Source organism: Prionailurus viverrinus, chromosome D4 (assembly GCF_022837055.1).
Source record: "Prionailurus viverrinus isolate Anna chromosome D4, UM_Priviv_1.0, whole genome shotgun sequence".
NCBI lineage: Eukaryota > Metazoa > Chordata > Mammalia > Carnivora > Felidae > Prionailurus > Prionailurus viverrinus.
In genome coordinates this window covers 61,644,785-61,663,339 of record NC_062573.1, presented here as the reverse complement: position 1 = coordinate 61,663,339, position 18,555 = coordinate 61,644,785, and the positions used below count along the sequence as shown (strand labels likewise).

The 18,555-nt window shown below is 44.2% G+C and overlaps 1 pseudogene; it reads left to right on the top strand.

Moving 5' to 3' along the window:
* Positions 1 to 8,938, top strand: part of LOC125149881 (nucleophosmin-like) — a 59,339-nt pseudogene extending 50,401 nt beyond the window's left edge.
* The last annotated feature ends 9,617 nt before the right edge of the window (positions 8,939 to 18,555 follow it).

The following is an 18,555-nucleotide window of genomic DNA, read 5'->3' as shown; positions in this document are numbered from 1 at the left end:
TCTCCACACTTCATTTATGTAAGATAAATGCTGGTTAAGACTTCTGTTACCTATACACCCATATTGTCCTGATTGATACAGATGCAATTCTAGGAGCCAGCTTAATGAAGAGGCAAGAAGTCTCAAATGTGGCAATGGAAAGAGAAAGTCCCATATTACACTTTTCCTGTGTACCATAGTTCACTTGAAACTTTTAAAATGAAACAGTCTGATGTTAATATTCCATTTCTCTCCCAGGATACTCCCCTTTCTATGCAGGGTCAACCGACTCACCACAGCTTGCGGGCTTAGGCCTGCTTCTGCCTCTGCCTGAATTGCTGTCCCCACAGGTCCTCATGGCACCATCTCTTGTTTCCTTCAGTCTCTGCTCAGTTGTCATCCCTTCAGGACAATCCCCTATATAATGGCACTACCCTGACCCTCATCATTTCCTCTCGAGGAAAGAGTGGATGGGGAAGAATGTGATTTGCTCCGTGAAGCAAGGTTATTGCCATCCTTATAATTGCTGTGTTAAAATTTGTGGGGTGGTCCAGAGTGACCACATTATCAAGAGCTAATGCTATGAATTCATGCACCATCAAAGAGACTGTCTGGCCAATGCAAGATCAGGAAGCCCATTCCCTGCCAATTATTTTTAAATTTTTTTTTAATGTTTATTTATTTTTGAGAGAGACAGAGACAGAATGCAAGTGGGTTGGGACAGAGAGAGAGGGAGACACAGAATCTGAAACAGGCTCCAGGCTCTGAGCTGTCAGCACGGAGCCCGATGCAGGGCTCGAACTCACGAGCTGCAAGATCATGACCTGAGCTGAAATTGGACGCTCAACCGACTGAGCCACCCAGGCACCCCTTCCCTGCCATTTTTAAGGATGTCTACACGGAATTTGGGAATCCTTATTTTAAAGGTCTTTTAGTCACCTATCTATAGTAATCTCGTAGCTAATGTTAAGAAATCATCCTTTCGGCTGACAAATTTCTCGTCCAGAGCTTTTCTGCTTTCCTTTCGTTTTGAGTAGATGGGAAAATTTGGGATATATGCCTTAATTGCCGTATTTTAAGATTGCCACCAAATCGGCTTTTTTCCCTCAGGAGGAAAAAGAGGAGAAGAATAGCTCTGAGCCAGTATGTCTAACCCTCTCCTTGAAATCTCTACTCAGAAGACACAGCACTACCATAACTATGGTAGACATATGCTAGTCCTAAAAGCTATTCACATGGCCCCAATCCTTGGCCTTCCTCTACCTGTAAAGGCCAGAAAGCTAAAATACTGGATTTTCAAAACTCCATTTAGCTAGAGGTGGCCACGAAACTTAATTCAGGCCAATATGATGTAAGCCAAGTTCCTGGGTAGAGATTCCTCCCCAAATAAACAAAGAAAATCTTGGTTGGAATAAACCCCTTCACTTCATAGCCCTCCATGCAACTTTCTACTTGGAATGCAGGTATGAGGGCAGGGTCACAGCAGCCATCTGGAACCCATGAAGAAATAAGCAAAAGGGTAAAGGACTACCCAACAAGGTAGGTAGACCAGAAAGCTGAAAAGAGCCTTACCATCCCTGAATTGTTGAGCTGCTTTACAAGACTTAGATTGCACAGCCTTGGACCTCCCTGTCTTGTGACTCACACACATCCCTAGCTGTTTCAGCTATTCCAGGAGGGCTTTCTATTCTATGCAGCTGATCATTAATATAAAGAGAGAGACTGACCTCATCAAACCCCCTCTCACCTGCTCCTTCTTCCAGGATGATACTGCCATCCTTTCGAGCCTATAGACCAAAACTCTGGGCATTATCCTTGACACTGTTTCCTCCTTCATGGCCACATCCAATCCATCACTGTCTGAACGTCCTGATCCAAGTCACCATCTTAACTGTTAGTTCCAGATACCACTGTATCTCATCAAAACAGCCTCCTTGCTTATCTCTTTGTCCATGTGAAGGCTTCACTGTATCCAGTTTCCTTTTCAAAACACAAATCTAATCATTCACACACAAACTCACATTCTCTCTCTCTCTCTCTCTCTCACACACACACACACACACTCACATACATATACGCCTGCTTAAAAGCCTTCAATGGTTCTCCATATGTCCTGTGATCATGATATAAATATTTAACATGGCCTAAAAGGCCCTTTGGGGTTTATCCCCAGCCCATCTCTCCAGCCCCAGCTTGTTCCAGCTCTCCTGAGTTTCAGCTTCCTGACCTTCATTTCTAAGAAGCTTCCTACTCCCTCCCTCCAAAAGGTCTTTGCACAGACTCTTTCCTCTGGATGGAAAACTTCTTTTGCCCCTACCCTTTGCTATTTGACTTCTGGAAAGTTCTTTTTGTTCATTCAGAACACAGTCCTGGCTCTTCAACCTCAGAGAATTCTTCTCTGGCCCAGCTCAGGAGTTAACCAAAGATCCTCTGTTTAACATGGCCACAGACCATCTTCCCTTTTGCAGACTCTCCAGTTGTAATTACGCATCCTTCGTGGGATCAGTTGTTTACTTGAGAACAGGGTCTCTGTCTGATTTTCAGCTTTACCTTTGACTGCATTCTCCATGCCAAATATGATGCCTACCACATAGTAGGCGCTCAATAAATACTTGTTGAACAAAGATTGAATGGAATAAAGCCATATAGCCCATTTGGTCAACCATCTCCTAAATAATTGATGAGTAACATTATATTATCTAATCAAAATGAAACTAAAAAAGATGATTGAGATAATACTAAAAAGATACAGAGCTTTACTGGGCCACAAACATTTGGCGAATTGCCAAATTTTGCCATCTCACCAATGGTATCTATGTCAGGCTCTGCATCATCTGACACATGGATGGAGTAGGTTGGGCTGTGGTGTGGAGTGGGCACGTGCTCTGGACAGCCGAGGCCCCACTATGATATTGGTGGCCCTAAGACCTAATCCAGATTCACAGGTTCTGTTGCAAATATGTTCTAATTGGAGAAATAAGCTGTGGGAGAGGCCTTTCTCCTTTACCCCCAAGTAACTATCCACCTGAAGATTCCTTAAACATGGGGGTGTGAGTCTCAAACCACTGACTGAAAAAGAGGCCGCATGGGAACTTGCCCTCACCGTTCAGAAACCCCCTCACCAGGAAACATTAAAAATGGTAAATGGGAAAATTGAAGACAGGGGGAAAAACTGACAGGAATGACGAGAAATTATATTGGTCTGGAGGGTCTCAGTTTTGAAAAGGTCAAGTTTTTCCTCAAGAAGGGGGTGCTCTTCCTTCCTTAATTGTTTTCCCAGTGATTGGATCACCAAGATGTGTAGATTCTCACTTCCCATCTAATTCATGTGAGACAACCAAAGGAAGCACGGGGTGGGGAGACAGGTTGTGTTTTGTGGGAGAGAATAAACAGGTGCCTGGGTGCTGCCTAGAATCTAAGCAAGACCTTTATGTAGTGACCCTACCAGGGTGGTCAGAAAGGAGTGGAGAAAAACAGGATGAATGGTATGGCATGTAACATTTCCCTCCTCTTCCCTCCAGGCTCCACTTTATTCTATTCCTTGTAAGAACAAAATTTTAGGGGTCAGAAGCCATGGATTTAAACCTCTAATCTGCCACAGATGACCTTTGTGATGCAGGCAGGTCATTCAATCTCTCTGATTCACATTTTTTTTCCTTGGCAAATAGTAGGTGGAACCCAACTGGCAAATAAAGATGGACCCCAACACAGAATTGTCCAAGAATCAATAATATCATGTATGTGAAAGCCATGCGTACATTGGAAAGCTTATATCTTCACTAGCAAATTTAATTGGACTTCTCATTCCAGACTGTATTTACTGTATTTATATTTTTTCAAATTAAAATTATTTTATTTGTCCATAATTAAAATCAAGTGGATTATAAATATAATAGGGTGACTAAGAATATTGATTTTTTAGATTAAAAATAATTGCTTATTCAGCTTATTACGATTCTCTTTAGCTCATCTCTTTACTGTATTAGGACACCATAGAAGTATGCATTTATTCACCTCCGATGAAGGAAGATGATTCTCCCAAGGGCCACACCGTAAACATTGGGCAGCTTTTATGAAACTTGGTACCCTCTCTGTTGGCTCCCTCCCTCTTTCATACGACATTTCCTCAAATGCTTGTAGAACTTTTCTTCCCTAACCCTATTCAATGGTACCTTGTAGAAAAAGAAGGCTTTAGACTATCTCCAGAAATAAATTGCAGTTTCTACTCATAGGCACCAGCTGTTTATGATGTGACCTCCAAGAGCTTTCATCGTGGCTGGGAGAGATGTATTAGAGGCTTTCTTTGGGCAGGGGATTGGGACATCTTATGTGCAAATCTGTATTTGAGGATCCCAATCCCAATGAAAAGTGTGACTCCTCTGGTTGTAACATTACAGCCTATGTGGACACAAACCCAATGCCCCTGGAAACAACCCCAAATCCTCACTGCCACTGACTCATGGATAACATTGAAAGTGCCCACATTTTCCCACAAGGTGATAAAAAAAAAACCTGTGTGGGTCCCTGACCCCACAGTGATGAGAGTGTGCATGCATGTGTGTGTGTGTGTGTGTGTGTGTGTGTGTGATGTATTAGAAAGTTTGCAGTTTGTCAAGAAATTTTATTGGCATTAGCTATCTTTTGCAAAGTGTTCAACTTCCCACTTTGGAGAAAGGACAGTACCAATGTTAATTATTGCAGAGCCCCTGTGAACAAATTGTGAAGCGACAATGGAGGTGCAGACAGAATTGTGTTTTGATTACCCAACTGCCACAAGTCACATATGCTGATGGCCAGAAATCTCACTATTTGATCATCTGGATTGATTGAGAAGACTCCTAATTCAGAGGTGTGGAGGTAGGAGGATCTTTCCTGACCTTGCCATTTCCCATCCCAAAAAGTAACTTTGAGTTTGAGGTTGAGAGTTCAAACAATATCTTCCTGCTGGCTAGCATGACCCTCTTGGAAAAAGGTCCAGTCTGCTCACGAGAGAACTCCAAAGCATCTGAAGTCCACTGGAACACTCCAGTAATGAAAACACAACACCACTAGTACTTTTCAAAGTGCTAGAATGGACATAAAGAAGAACTAACCCAATCGCCTCTTTATGCAGGTGAGGAAGCTGAGCCCCTGAGCAAGGTTGGAGAGATGCAGAGAGGTAAACCCAGTCTCCCGTTTCCAGACAGGTCCTTTCTCACTGGACCGTGCTAGGTCTGCCGAGTTACAGCTGTAAAGGGTCACTTTACACGTCTCACAGAGAAGTGCTCACTGCTTTCGATCTCTAGGTTCTGTGGGTCCCTCTCGGAGCTGTATTTCATACCCCATCTCCTTTCTGTCTCAGTCAGCTTGGATGGCCATTAAAAAAAAAAATCATAGGCTGAGAGGCTGAAACAACATAAATTTATTTTTCTACAGTTTTGGAGGCTAGAATTCCAAGACCAAGGAGTGTACATAGTGTCTACTGAGGGCTCTCTCTTTGGGTTTTCACTCAGCCACCTTCTCATATGGCTTTTTGTCTGTTGGTGCATGCAGAGAGAAAGAGACCTCTTCACCCTCTTCTTATGAGGCCCCCAAACCTACCAGATTAGTACCTGACCTTCAGACCCCATTGAACCTTAATTATCTCTTAAGAGCCCTGTCTCCAAATACAATGACAATGGGGGTTAGGGACTTCATTGTATGCCTTTTGGGGGGACACAATTCAGTCCATAGGATTTTGCATCCTTCTACTCAAGAATCCAATTTTGCCACGCTTGAACTTCAACTAGGCATTTGAAGAACATCAAATTGTACTAAGACTATCATTTATGGTTTCCAAATACAGCCACAGCAGGACAAATGCTACAACCCTTATCCTATAACAAGCAAGGTATTCCCTTCACGCAACACACACAATCCCGATCTACCACGTGATCCTGAGTAACGTGAGTCCTGAGCATCTGTTTTGCATGAATAAAGGAAACAAATAATTCAGTATACCATGTCTTAACTTTAATAACGTCCAGATAGACTACAGCAAGATTGATGTACTATGAACTTGCTTTAAGTGGGACTCAACCCACATTGTTTTCACCAGTCACCAGGCAGCCAATTAAATACCAACCAGCCAGCGAGTTGTTTGCCAGAACAGAGGCCAGGCAACCTCATTACCGATAAGGTTAATTTAATCAGTTACTTTTGCTAAGTGCCTGTGAGTCACTCCCAAAATTTAAAACACAAATACAAAACATGAGTGGAAGTATTTCCTACGTGGGTATCATTCCTCATGCCTCACTCTGCCCACCCTTTTCCCCTCACCTGCCTAAACGCCCCTGTGTACTGACAGCCAGCATTTTTTTTTTAATGAGACCTAAGCTTAGGAGCCTCAAAACCAGGAACAGCAAGATGTGCCCTCTTTTGTATATTTGCAAATCTGATACAGCTGCATGCATTTGTGTGCTATAAGAAGAGTCCTCTGAGCCCACAACTGGAAGGTGTTCTCATGTTGGGAGCTCCGCAAAAGAAAGGAAAAAGAAAGAGAAAGTTTAACTCTAAAGCGGGAAACAATCTGTGCTGCGGCTGGTGGCATCCAGAGATGGGCAACCCGGAAGAAGCACTGTGTGTGCGCACAGGTGTCTGGGACTCTGCAATCTGTCCGGTTGGGCATACTGGACATGGAGGCTGAACCACTGGGTCTCCTCCTTCCTCTTCTGCATACCTCAGGGGAACTTCTCTCACAAACTACAGACTCTGGCCAATGGCTGAAATATACACGTTTTTCTCATAGGCGTCAAGGAAAGCACAATATGACCATCACGTTAAGTCTCTGAGAAGCCAAAAACTGAAATTCGAGTGGGCCGGCCAGCATTACACCGATGGCCTTCTTACTTCTTCCAGGCCAGGATGGTCAAGGCCAACCCTGACTTTTTTGCAGTTAAATGGTGATGCTCACAGTGAGGCTTAGGCCCAGGTGTGGATGTAACGGGGAGAAACTTAGCATGCCTGACTCCATATTGCTTCTGTTACCCTTACTGCTGTGACTTATAGCTTAGAAACTTCTGCTTAGCCCTACACATAGGCATGTTAATCATTGAAGGAAGTTTGGTGACAGCTAAGATTTGCAAAAACCACTCTTTGCCCAAAACCTACATCGCCCGAGAAGATAAATATGTACAGAAACAATAATGTTATGTTTAAGATTTAGAGAAATGGCATGAACAGATTCCTATACTCAAAGATCAACTGACCAAGGACAGAAAAGTTCCAAAACCTGCCTTGCACCCTTGTGGGCGCCTGACTGGCTACAGACCTCAGTCACCTCTTGACCCCAGCTCCCTCCCACTCCCCCCTTTCCTAACATCAAAGTTCATGTTGAGGAGAGATGATTCTTTACGACAACAGTCCATCATCTCAGTTTGCTGACTTTCCAAATAAAGTCACTTTCCTACCCCAACACTTTCCTATCCCCTCAACTTATCAGCCTGTCATGCGGCAAACAGAATGAGCTAGTACTCCATTATATGAATAAGGATATTTAGCGATAAAGACGTAATGCATGCAAATGCATTCACTATAGAAAAGTAACAGTATTGGTCAACAACCATCCTAATGGCTGCTTTACAAACTTAAATTAGAATGGGATATTTTGAAGCTGTATCTGAGATAAGACCTTTCATTGAAATAAACCACAGATTTAAAATAAAACAGATTGCAGATTAAGTGATTAAGGACTAGGAGAAAAGGTGGACGAGTATTATATGACCTAAGGATGGGGGAGGCATCTCTAAGTATGATACCAATAGCAGAGGTCACAACAGTCACAGCTGTGACTGCCCGAAGAATAAAAGCAATCAAATAAAAGAAAAAAAAGCCCAAAACAGTAACCCCCAAAACAGCAACAAAAGTCACTATCGTAAACAAGTAGTACATCAACAAAACTGAAAGCCAACAGCTAATGAAGAAAACATGTTGATAACAGAAAACAACCAAAGTATGCTTACATACACAAAGTAGTTAAAATTCAGTAAGAACCCTGGTGTGATCTCATACCAATGACTGTTTTCTTGAGCAGTAGACAGCGCCCACCTCAGTGCACGCCACCACCCCATGGCTGACTTGATGGGGCTGGACATGAACTCTTTTCTTTTGTCAACTATGGCTGACAGTATTATTTATCCACCTTCGTGGATGATGATTAAAATGAGCACCACCCATGTCTAAGAACAGTTTAAGGGCTGGTGCAAAGGCAAAGAATTAGGAGGGCCGTCCAATGAAAATAACAGCAACTTTGAAAATGTCTGTACAAGCGATGAATTCCCTTGGTGGCTTTGAAATAACAACACCTGTGACTGGTGGTTAAAGGGTGGTTCGGGGCTCATGCATATTAATGGGCAGCACTTAGTGCTGGAGGAAGAGGCCGAGTCAGAAGACAAAGAAGAGAAGCGAAATTCCTAAATGTATCTGGAAAGCAATCAGCCCTTGGAAGTGGTGGCAAGGTTCCACACAAAAAATCAAACTTGCTATCAAAGGTGACGATGATCATGATGAAGGAGGAGGTACAGGTGGCGGAGGAGAAGGAGGGAGAGAAGAAGAAGTAGAAGGAGGAGGAGGAGGATAAATGGAGGAGGAGGAGGAGGAGAAAAAGGAAGAGTGGAGAAAACACTCCAGTGAAGAAATTGATATGAGATACTCTAGCCAAAAATGTACAAAAATCAAACCAGAATGGAAAAGACTCAAAACCGTGAACATCAAGATCAAAAGGTCAAGAATTCTCAAAAAAAAAAAAAAAAAGAAAGAAACTAAGAAAAAAACTTCTAACACATCAAACGGACCTAGTTCTGTAGAAGACATTAAAGCAAAAATGCAAGCAAGTATGGAAAAAGGTGATTCTCTTTCTAAGGTGAAAGCCAAGCTCATCAATTATATGAGGAACTGCTTCTGGATGACTGATCCAGAGGCTATTTAAGATCTCTGGCAGTAGAGGACGTTTCTTTAGGGAAAAAGCTTAAACGGTTTGTTAAAATTTTCCATCTCATTTTATCTCTGTTAACACTTGATATCTGGCTGTCCTTTTTATAATGCAGAGTGAAAACTTTCCTTACTCTGTCTGATAAATGTGGTCCAGCTTGCGTTGCCAATACGTTGTCCAAAATGCCTGTTTAGTTTTTAAAGGCAGAACTCCACCTTTTGCTTGGTTTTAAATATGTGTGGAATGCTACGGCAGAACATAGTAGTAGGGATGGTCAGACAAGTGGAGAAACAAAATCTTATGTGTGAAATAAGCTCCGTTTTTTAATAGAGTTAAAAAAAATCAATGAGAAAAAGATGAGCAAGCACCTCAGTGGAAAAAATAATAGTCAAAGGAGGGCGCCTGTGTGGCTCTTGTCAGTTAAGAGTCCAACTTCGGCCCAGGTCACGATCTTGCAGTTTGTGAGTTCAAGCCCCACATCGGGCTGTCTGCTGTCAGCACAGAGCCTGCTTTGGATCCTTCCTGTCTCCCTCTCTTTCTGCTACTCTCTCTCTCTGTCCCTCTGTCTCTCTCTCAAAAATAAATAAACATTAAAAAAATAAAAACATTTCTTTAAAAAAATAAATAAAATAATAGTCAAAGGACATGAGCGGGCAATTTACAAACACAGACACCCAAATATTTTTTAATATGTCCTTCCTAACCGGAAAAAGTGAAAAATATAAAAACACATGCAATTTTTCATTGATCAAATCGGCCATTCAAAAAAAAGAAATAATGAAACCCAGTGTTTGGAAAAAATGTGGGGAACCCCATAAACCAGGTGGGAATGATAGTTGATGCAATTTTTTCCAGGTTGACAATTTGACACCAGGAATCAAATTCCTAAAATTTCCATCCCATTTGACATTGAAATTCCAAACTTAACCTAGGGAAAGCATTGTGGATAAGCACAAACTGAAGCTAAAACATCCATCAGAGAGAGAAATAATATCGGGTACATTAACTAAACATACCATGGAGCACTCAGCAGTGATTTAAAATTACATTGGGAAGCTATTAAGTTTTGAGCTAAGTGTCTAAACAGTTTGATCCTATACTTATAACCATATAATATATACACATAAATACATAAGTAATAGATATAGAAAAAGAGTAAAGGAATATAAGTAGATTTCAGTGGTGGCTATCTAGAATGAGATCATAGATGACACTTACTTTGTTCTTTTTGCTTTTCCATTGGTCCTAAATTTTCTTCAGGTAACATGTAGCTTTCTATACCAATAAACAACTTGTTTTTTAAAAACAGAATTTTAGAGGAAAACCCAAGAGTACAACAGGCTTATATTTCTCCCACCAAACTAAATGGCTTTCACTTAACTGCTTCCAAAGATCACGCTGCCTCTCTCTCCCCCCGATCTGCATCCAACTTTGTAATAATTTCCTTCACATCATGAAAAAATTATCCAAAACCCCAAGCTCACTCATCCAATTAACTCTCTACCTCTTCCATACTCAATATTCAATTAACATCGAATCATTTCAAGTCTTGCTATTTTAAAACCTGCTCTGGCTAATCTGTTTTTTTTTTTTAAACGATCAGCCCTTCTTTCTACTTCCGAGCCTTCAAAAATATCTGAGGACAAGAGAATGTTTGTAGACAAGTCACTCTTTGTTCTGTGCAGAGATACTTCACCGACCCTCCGGTGTCCATTCTCTAGAGTGTAATGGGGATGGAAAACAACTTAGAAGCTTCTAGCCTATAGCAGGAAGTGTGCCACAGAGAGCAGAGCATGACGGGTGTGACATGAAAATACCAGACACAGGTCAAGGCACAGATCCTTCTAAAAATGCATCACCCCGCACGGTTGGGTAGGAGGCCGTGCCGGCTGGGGTTCCGGACTCTGCAGACGGCAACTGGTGTGATTTTGGACAAGCAGTTCAACTACTCTGGGCATCAGCTACATCATTTCCAAAACTATGACTTTATTTCTAAGGTGACTTTGAGACTGATGGACATTTACATCCTTTTTCCTAGCCAGTCAGTTAACTCTGTATGATCACAAAATCACCCTGCAAGTAGTTTGCAGCCCAGGATCACTACAGACCCATTTTGCTTCCTCACTGTGTGCACTGAAGATATTCAGCCTATGTCGCAGTTCCAACATTCATTACATCTCGCGACAATAGATTGCTTCGGTCATGTTCCTCTGGTTTCTCCATCCTTCATTTTCTCCCCTCTTCCATTGTCCCTCGTTGATTCAGGCTACATGGGAGGCCTTTTATTTATCTCTGTAGACTGAGGATCGGCCTTTTAGTTTTTTAAGCTGAGGGAAGTTAGTCATTTGAAAGATTTTAATCTATTACAGCTTATTACATATGTTATTCTTTCAAGGTTAAGAGAGAGGCAGTCAGACAACAGAAGGGCAAGGATTATAAAAAGTATCACATAAGCGGTCCAAGAATGGGACTAACTTCCTATAAAGCTGGCAAACACCAACACTGTTCCCAAACTAAAGCAAAGACAGTCTCCCTGACCCCCTGACCCAGGACAAAATAGATCTAACAAACTCCAAATGTCGGCAGGGGTGTGGAGAAACGGGGTCACTCATACATCACTGGCGGAAACGCACAATGGCGTAGCCACTCTGTAAAAGAGTGAACCGCACTTATCGTATGGCCTCGCAATGGCACTTGTGGGCATTTATGCCTGAGAAATGGAAACCTGTGTTCACACGAAACCTGTACACAGAGGTTCAAAGCAGGTTTATTCACAACATCCCCAACCAGGAACCAACCGAAAGGTCCTTCAGTGGATGAACAGTTAAAGAAGAACATGGATATATCAAAACCGTGAAATACCCCTCTGCGATAAAAAAGCAACAAACGATCGATGGACACAACTTGGATGCGTCTCAAGGGAGTTATGCTGCATGAAAAAAATTCTCAAAAGGTTACACTTACGTGATTTCACTTACACCACATTCTTAAAATGACAAAATTATCGAGATGGACAACGGCTTGATGGTTGCCAGGATCGGAGGTGGATGGGGGGGGTAGGAGGTGGCTGTAGCCAGAAAAGGTAGCAGGAGGGATCCCTGCAAAGAAGCTGTCCTGTATCTTCAGTGCAGTGGTGACCAAAATACACAGAGCTGAATATACACAAATGAGTGCATGCAAAGCTGGTGGAATCCAAATAAGACCGCTGGGTCGTATCAGCCTCATCAACATTACTTTCCTGATTTTGACAATGATGATGCAAGATGTTGAGGGAGAGACAGAGAGAGAAAGATCAACGACAACAGCACATGTGTGGACAATAAAGAACTAGAATCAACTGACAGTGTTGTATTTTCCCTGTAAAGTCTTCCTAGCAAACAGAAATGCAAATCTGTCCTATAGTCCACATTCCCTGAAATTTTAAATTACTCCTAACTTTGGGTGTTCTACTTTGTGGTGGTTGTCATGGTGATGCTTAAAGAAGAGGAGAACCACAAAGTGGCATACAAAGATCCTACTTTCTCTAAGGAGCTAGGATAGGATCCCCTGAGTGGGCTCCCCACGCACATGGTATGGTCGGCCTCAGAGCTTACCTGCAGACAGAATCACCAGGGAGTGGACACTTCCGTGTCAACCCGGAAGCCATAAAGACAAGAGCTGGCGGGTAACACCACATTTTCCTTCCCTGCAGTGGGATGAACCTGAGGTGATTCATCTCTGAAAGGATCCTCGGCAGAAAGACATCTAATGTTGCCCACAGCACCCATCTGCTCATGGCCATGCCTTTTATTGGCTTTTCCTTCTCTCCCCTCTCCCCTCACCCTCTTCCCTCACCCTTTTCCCTCTCCCCTCACCCTCATTCCATCCCCTGAGCAAACTACTCGAACCCAACTCCTTATCTCAGGGTCTGCTTTCGGAAGGCCCCAAGTCCGGATATTCACACTGAGGATACCTGGATGCAGATTGCAAGGCCTGTCTCTAACAGCTGATTTTTACTTTCCCTCACCAATACCAAAATTAAAAAAAAAAAAATATGTATATATATATATATATATATATACATATTTTTTTTTAACCTGCTACAGATTTCATGGAGATGTGACAAAATACAATTTGTTTATTTAAGACAGATGACAACACCCTCAGGTAAATATAGTCTTGGCCATTTCTGAAGCACCTCTCCCATGTCCCCAGTAACAAATATGAACACTGGCCATGAGGCTGTTTAACAACTAACTACAAAGCCCTTTTCATGCCGGTTAGAGTCACTGAAGCGACTTTGCATTCAGCACACACATCTGTAGAAAACTGCGATACGGTGTTCTAGATTCTGGAAGAAGACCAAAGAGCGTCCTGGGCCCACAAATCCAGTAAGTCCACCAAAAGAGCTGAGGTGTTGGCCAGTTCCCAAGAGGTCACATAAGTGACTTAGGAGAGTCAACTTAAAGAAAACTCTGGTCTGAAAATTTTTTTAAAGGGAAAGATTCTTTGAGATCCTGAAAACCATGCTAAGTATAACCCACCTAGACTACTAACCAGCCATAGTCATATTGGTAATACCTTGAAACATTCTCCTCGGAATCACCGGAATTCACCCGGCTGGGTGGCTCAGCCGGTTAAGCGTCCGACTTCGGCTCTGGTCATGATCTCGAGGTTTGTGGGTTTGAGCCCCGCATCAGGCTCTGTGCTGACAGCTCAGAGCCCGGAACCCGCTTCGGATTCTGTGTCTCCCTCTTTCTCCGCCCCTCCTCCACTTGTTCTCTCTCTCTCTCTCTCTCTCTCTCTCTCTCTCTGTCTCAAAAATAAATAAACATTAAAAAAATAAATGAATAAAGTTTATTTATTTTGAGAGAGAGTGAGTGCACATGCAGGTGGGAGCGGGGGAGGGGCAGAGAGAGGGGATGAGAGAGAATCCCAAGCAGGCTCCATACTGACAGTGTGGAGCCTCACCTGGGGGTTCAATCTCACAAACTGTGAGTTCATGACCTGAGCCAAAATCAACATTTGGATGTTTAACTGTCTGAGCCACCCAGGTGCCCCTGCCACCATTTTCAATGGTTCTGCTATAAATATGCTTGTGTCTGTGTAGCATCCAGTTAAATAAGCAAGTATCTAAATATACCTTTAAAGGCTTGGGAGACAGAGTGGCTGAAAGGAAAACGGATGGGGACTGTGAACATTTAGAACCCAGCCCTGCCTGCCGCTGGGCAGTGGCACGTAGGAGGAGCAAATGTGGCCACAGCCCTTGAACTTCTAGCCTCTCTGTTTACTTATCAGCAAAATGAAGGGTTGGGATTAGACGAGAAAGAAAAACCATGCTCTGTTCCAGCTTGACAAGTCTGTGATTCTAGGCAGTGTTTTTGTTTAGGAGAGGATCTGCTAACAGTATTAATACCCATGCACTGATTCATTTAACAACTACTAAGCATCCTCTGTGTGGCAAACACTGTGTAAGGGACAGCAAATGTCACCACGCATGAGCAGACGGGCCTGCCCCAGCCTTTGACACGGCTCAGATTCTCACCTCTATGCTTCCCATCATCCAGGCTTCATTTGCTCCAGATTTCAATGTCTCGGGAGCCAGTGTCCATCAGGCCAAGCTTCGGTCATGTGCTCTTCCCCAGGCTCTGTGACAAAACAGAGAAAGAATGTGGTCTCTGTCAACTTTCATGGAGGCAGGCAGCAGGAAGTGGCTGTCACCAAGAATGGCCCACCCACCAAGATGACACGCAAAGCAAACTGCCCCGGTAGGAAACCAGAGGACTCAAAGGAAGAGGGGGATTTGAATCTTGGATGACACACATCCCCCACATCTGAGCTCTCTGACACCCAACACAGAAACATATGTGTGCGTATGTGCATCTCTGGGAAAAGGGGAGCCCCTAACCCTCACCCAGCTTTCTCGTGATTCCAGCTCAGGCAAGGAGGAGTTAAATCCACAGGGGTCTCTCACATCAGGGGGCAGATTGCTTCCCGTTTCATTTTTCCTGGCATTCTCACATGAGACACGGCCGTGAAGAACGTACTCAGGAGTCTGGTGGTACAGGTTGGGATCGCCTAGCTGGCTCTGTTTCTCAGTGTATGGTCACCACCACATTCGCCAAGAGGCCAGCAGAGAACACGTTGAGGACAATGTTCAGGACAAGGGTGCCACACGGGGCCCGGGTCACAGGTCACGTGGGGAACTTGCCATTATTCCATGGGTAAACATCCCTGGTTATGTCGGCCCAAGGTACAGTGGATTTGACTCTCCTCTGATGATCAAAAGTCGATGGCATCAGGCTGCCACAGGTCCCAGTCCCTCCTTAGCATCTGAAATCCTGTTTCTATCCCGGCCCTCTGTTGCAGATGCTCTCTCACTAACTAATCAGTGTACCTAGAAGGCCAAGACAAGAGCAAGTTTGACATTAAACCCTCAAGCAATTAAACCTTGCTAAAATCCACAGAGAAATGCAAAGAACTTAGAACAGCCACAACACATTTGGAAAATCAGTCAAAAATTCTCAAAGTGTACAGTGTTTTTTAATTTATTTCAGCTATTTCTCGGGAAAACTTGTTTTTTAATGAGAGAACACAATGTTTGGATATCATGAACGTTCCAGACACAGCCCGCCTGTGCAAAGGCCCGTCCACGGTATCATTTACAACTGTGCCCCTCCCAAGCCCACCCAGCCCCAGAGATTAAGCTCTGGCCTGTGTTTGGTGGTTAGCATCCCCTTGCTAAAATATGCTTACTACAGATGTAGTTTAATCCTGTTGGGTTTTGACCTTTGTCTAAACCAGATCACGTTCAACATATTCTTCTGTGACTTGCTATTCTAATTCTACAAATTTTTAGTAATATTTATGCACGATTGTGTGTGTGTCAGTAGTAGAGTACCTTCCAAAAATTTTTTTAATGTTTACTTTTGAGATAGAGAGAGCGCGTGTGAACGCACACCAGAGAGACGGCGGGGAAGGGGCAGAGAGAGAGGGGAACGGAGGATCCGAAGCAGGCTCCCTGCTAAAAAGGAGAGCCCGATGCAGGGTCTTGAACCCACGAACCGTGAGATCATGGCCTGAGCCAAAGTCGGACACTCAACCGACGGAGCCACCCAGGTGGCCCCCAAAATGTTTTTATTCACCCAATGGATATTTGTATCCCTTCCAGTGTTTTACGTTTCCAACATTACTGCTATGAATTTCTCCTGAGTATGTACTTAATCATAAACTTCCCAGGCACAGTATATGTGCATCTTCCTTTTTTAAATAATATGAAATTTTTTTCCAAGTATGCATATAAGAGACCTGGTTGCTTTACATCCTCAACAACACTTGGTATGTTCAGACTTTCTAATGTTACCAATATGGGATATTGGCAACCAATAACATTGCAAGCTGGTCCAGCCTCTGCATTTCCAAAGATGACTTTTTTGCATGTCACTCCTCACTGCCACATATTCAGATGCCAAAAAGCAGGAAGCATACGGAATTCAGCTTCCTGGCTTCTGCACATACCCCTTTCTAGAACACAGGACCAGTTAATGGTGGTGGAGCGAATGATGCTAGCTTGTGAGTTTCCTAGTCTACCAAGGCTCAGAAGGGAACAAAACAGGAAACCACGGGTAGAACAGGGCAGCGAAGGTTGCCTGATCCCTCTCTTGCCAAGTTAGACCTCATAGATGGGGAGAGAAGATACAGGGGAACAGACGCACAGAGCGCGAAAGAAGGACTCTAGCTTCATTCTATTTCTCTTGTCGTTAAATCCTCTGTCGCCCGCACTGGGGTTAAGAGTGGAGGGGAACTGCTCTCCACTTCAGAGAGATTTGCACCCAGAACAAATAGGGATCGCAGGTTCCTTTGCCACCTTGACCAACTTCTTCATGTCAGGACAGTATCTGATGTCTGCCTCTATTCCTCATATAGAGACCAAAGAGGGGCACCCTCCAGAGCGGGAGTGGCGAGCTGGGCGAATGCTAAGTCCCCTGAGAGCCCGCAATCTGCCATCGGGGGCGCTGGTGCTGGGGGGCTGCTGCTGTCACCCCAGGCTGCACTGTTAGACCTGGTTCCCGCTTGTCCTTCCCAGCCACCGGTGGTGCATTCCTGGCAGCTGCCTCTTTGCAGAAATCTGCACCAAAATTAAACCCATCAAGCTGTCAGCCCCGTTGCCGGGGCTGCTCCCATGTCAGCCCATGTCATGACAACCGATGATAGAAATTCAGGCTTCACGGGGAGCATCTGTTTCCTTTTTAAAATCGCTTTAAAAAGAAGCCTGAGCAAGGCGCCTGCTGCTCAGGGCAGTGCGGGATGCCGAGGCAGGCAGGCAGGCAGGCTCAGCACCTGCCAGGGGTGGCGCTTCCTCTAGAATTTAGGAAGCCAGTGGGGGAGGGGCGCCGCGTTCCAAAAACAGCAGCCTTGGGAAGGAGGCGGGGGAGGAACCGACAGGAGTCACGTCTTCTCCTCCCTGGGGGCCTCCGCTTCTTAGACACCACCCAGCACATGCTTCTTCGTTAAGTCCAGCACTGTGGCCCAGGGTTAAAACGCAGTCTTGCCTTCTCAGGACGGACTTTGTCCCAAGACAACTCCAAAACCTCCAAAATATTGGAGATTCTCTCCTCCGACCACCTATAGAATGGAGAGAGGGCAGAGGAGAGCTGAAGTTTTCTTATCCCAAACGCTGTCTCTCCTTTGATGGGCCTGTGACTCAGGATTGCTCAGCAACATAAAATCTGGGGAGAAAACAGCATTAGTTAAATTCCTGCTGTTTCCCAGTTTACCTTGGCCTCTGCCCAGGATCGCGTGTGCTTGTGTGTGTGTGTGCATGCACACACATACACGTATACGCACGCACACACACACACACCCCCCACACACAATGTATATATTCTTGTGTTGACCAAAAAGCCCAAGACACAGACGAAGCACATTCATATTCAGCATCTGAGCATAGATATGGAAAGAATCTTAGCATCCCTCTCTCCCATTTCCCTCAGGAAACTGAAGCCCAGAGAAGTCAGGTGACTCTTCCAAAATTGTCCAGTTGGATACTAACAAACAGAGGAAGAGATCCCAGAATCTTTTGCTCCTGCCTTCCCGGGCTGAGTCTGACCAGATAAACAAACAAACAAAAACCAACTGGGAAACTTTTCTCTAGAGAAGCCTACTGAAGCATGGCAGAGGAAGGGTTTGTCTGATATGATTTTGGAAATGAGAAAAGATCAGAGATCACCTACTTGAAAAAACCAGATGTTTTAAAATGTGTATGGGCCAACTTTACCCTACTGCAGACAGGATTAGAGTGAATGGTTGAGGGAATGCTTGTAACACGGGCAGTGAGTGTGGAGGTCTGAGACCTCAGTCTTCAGGGATGCGGAGGCCCCAGAGTTTCTTGGGCAGCTCGCTGCTGGGTGGCTGATCTTCCATGAGCAACTCCTGGGAGATAACCTCTGAGCTGTTGGGATATCCTGATGGACAAAGTGTCTCTGTGTGCTTGGAGCCTCGGACCACACTCTATAGTTTGACCTCTGAGGGGCAGGCTGGGGACTGAGCAACTAGGGTGAGTCACTCAGGCACTACGTGCCTCGGTGACTGACTCCCCAGTAATGGCCCTGGCCACCCCGGCTCTAGTGAGCCTCCTTGGTTAGCAAACC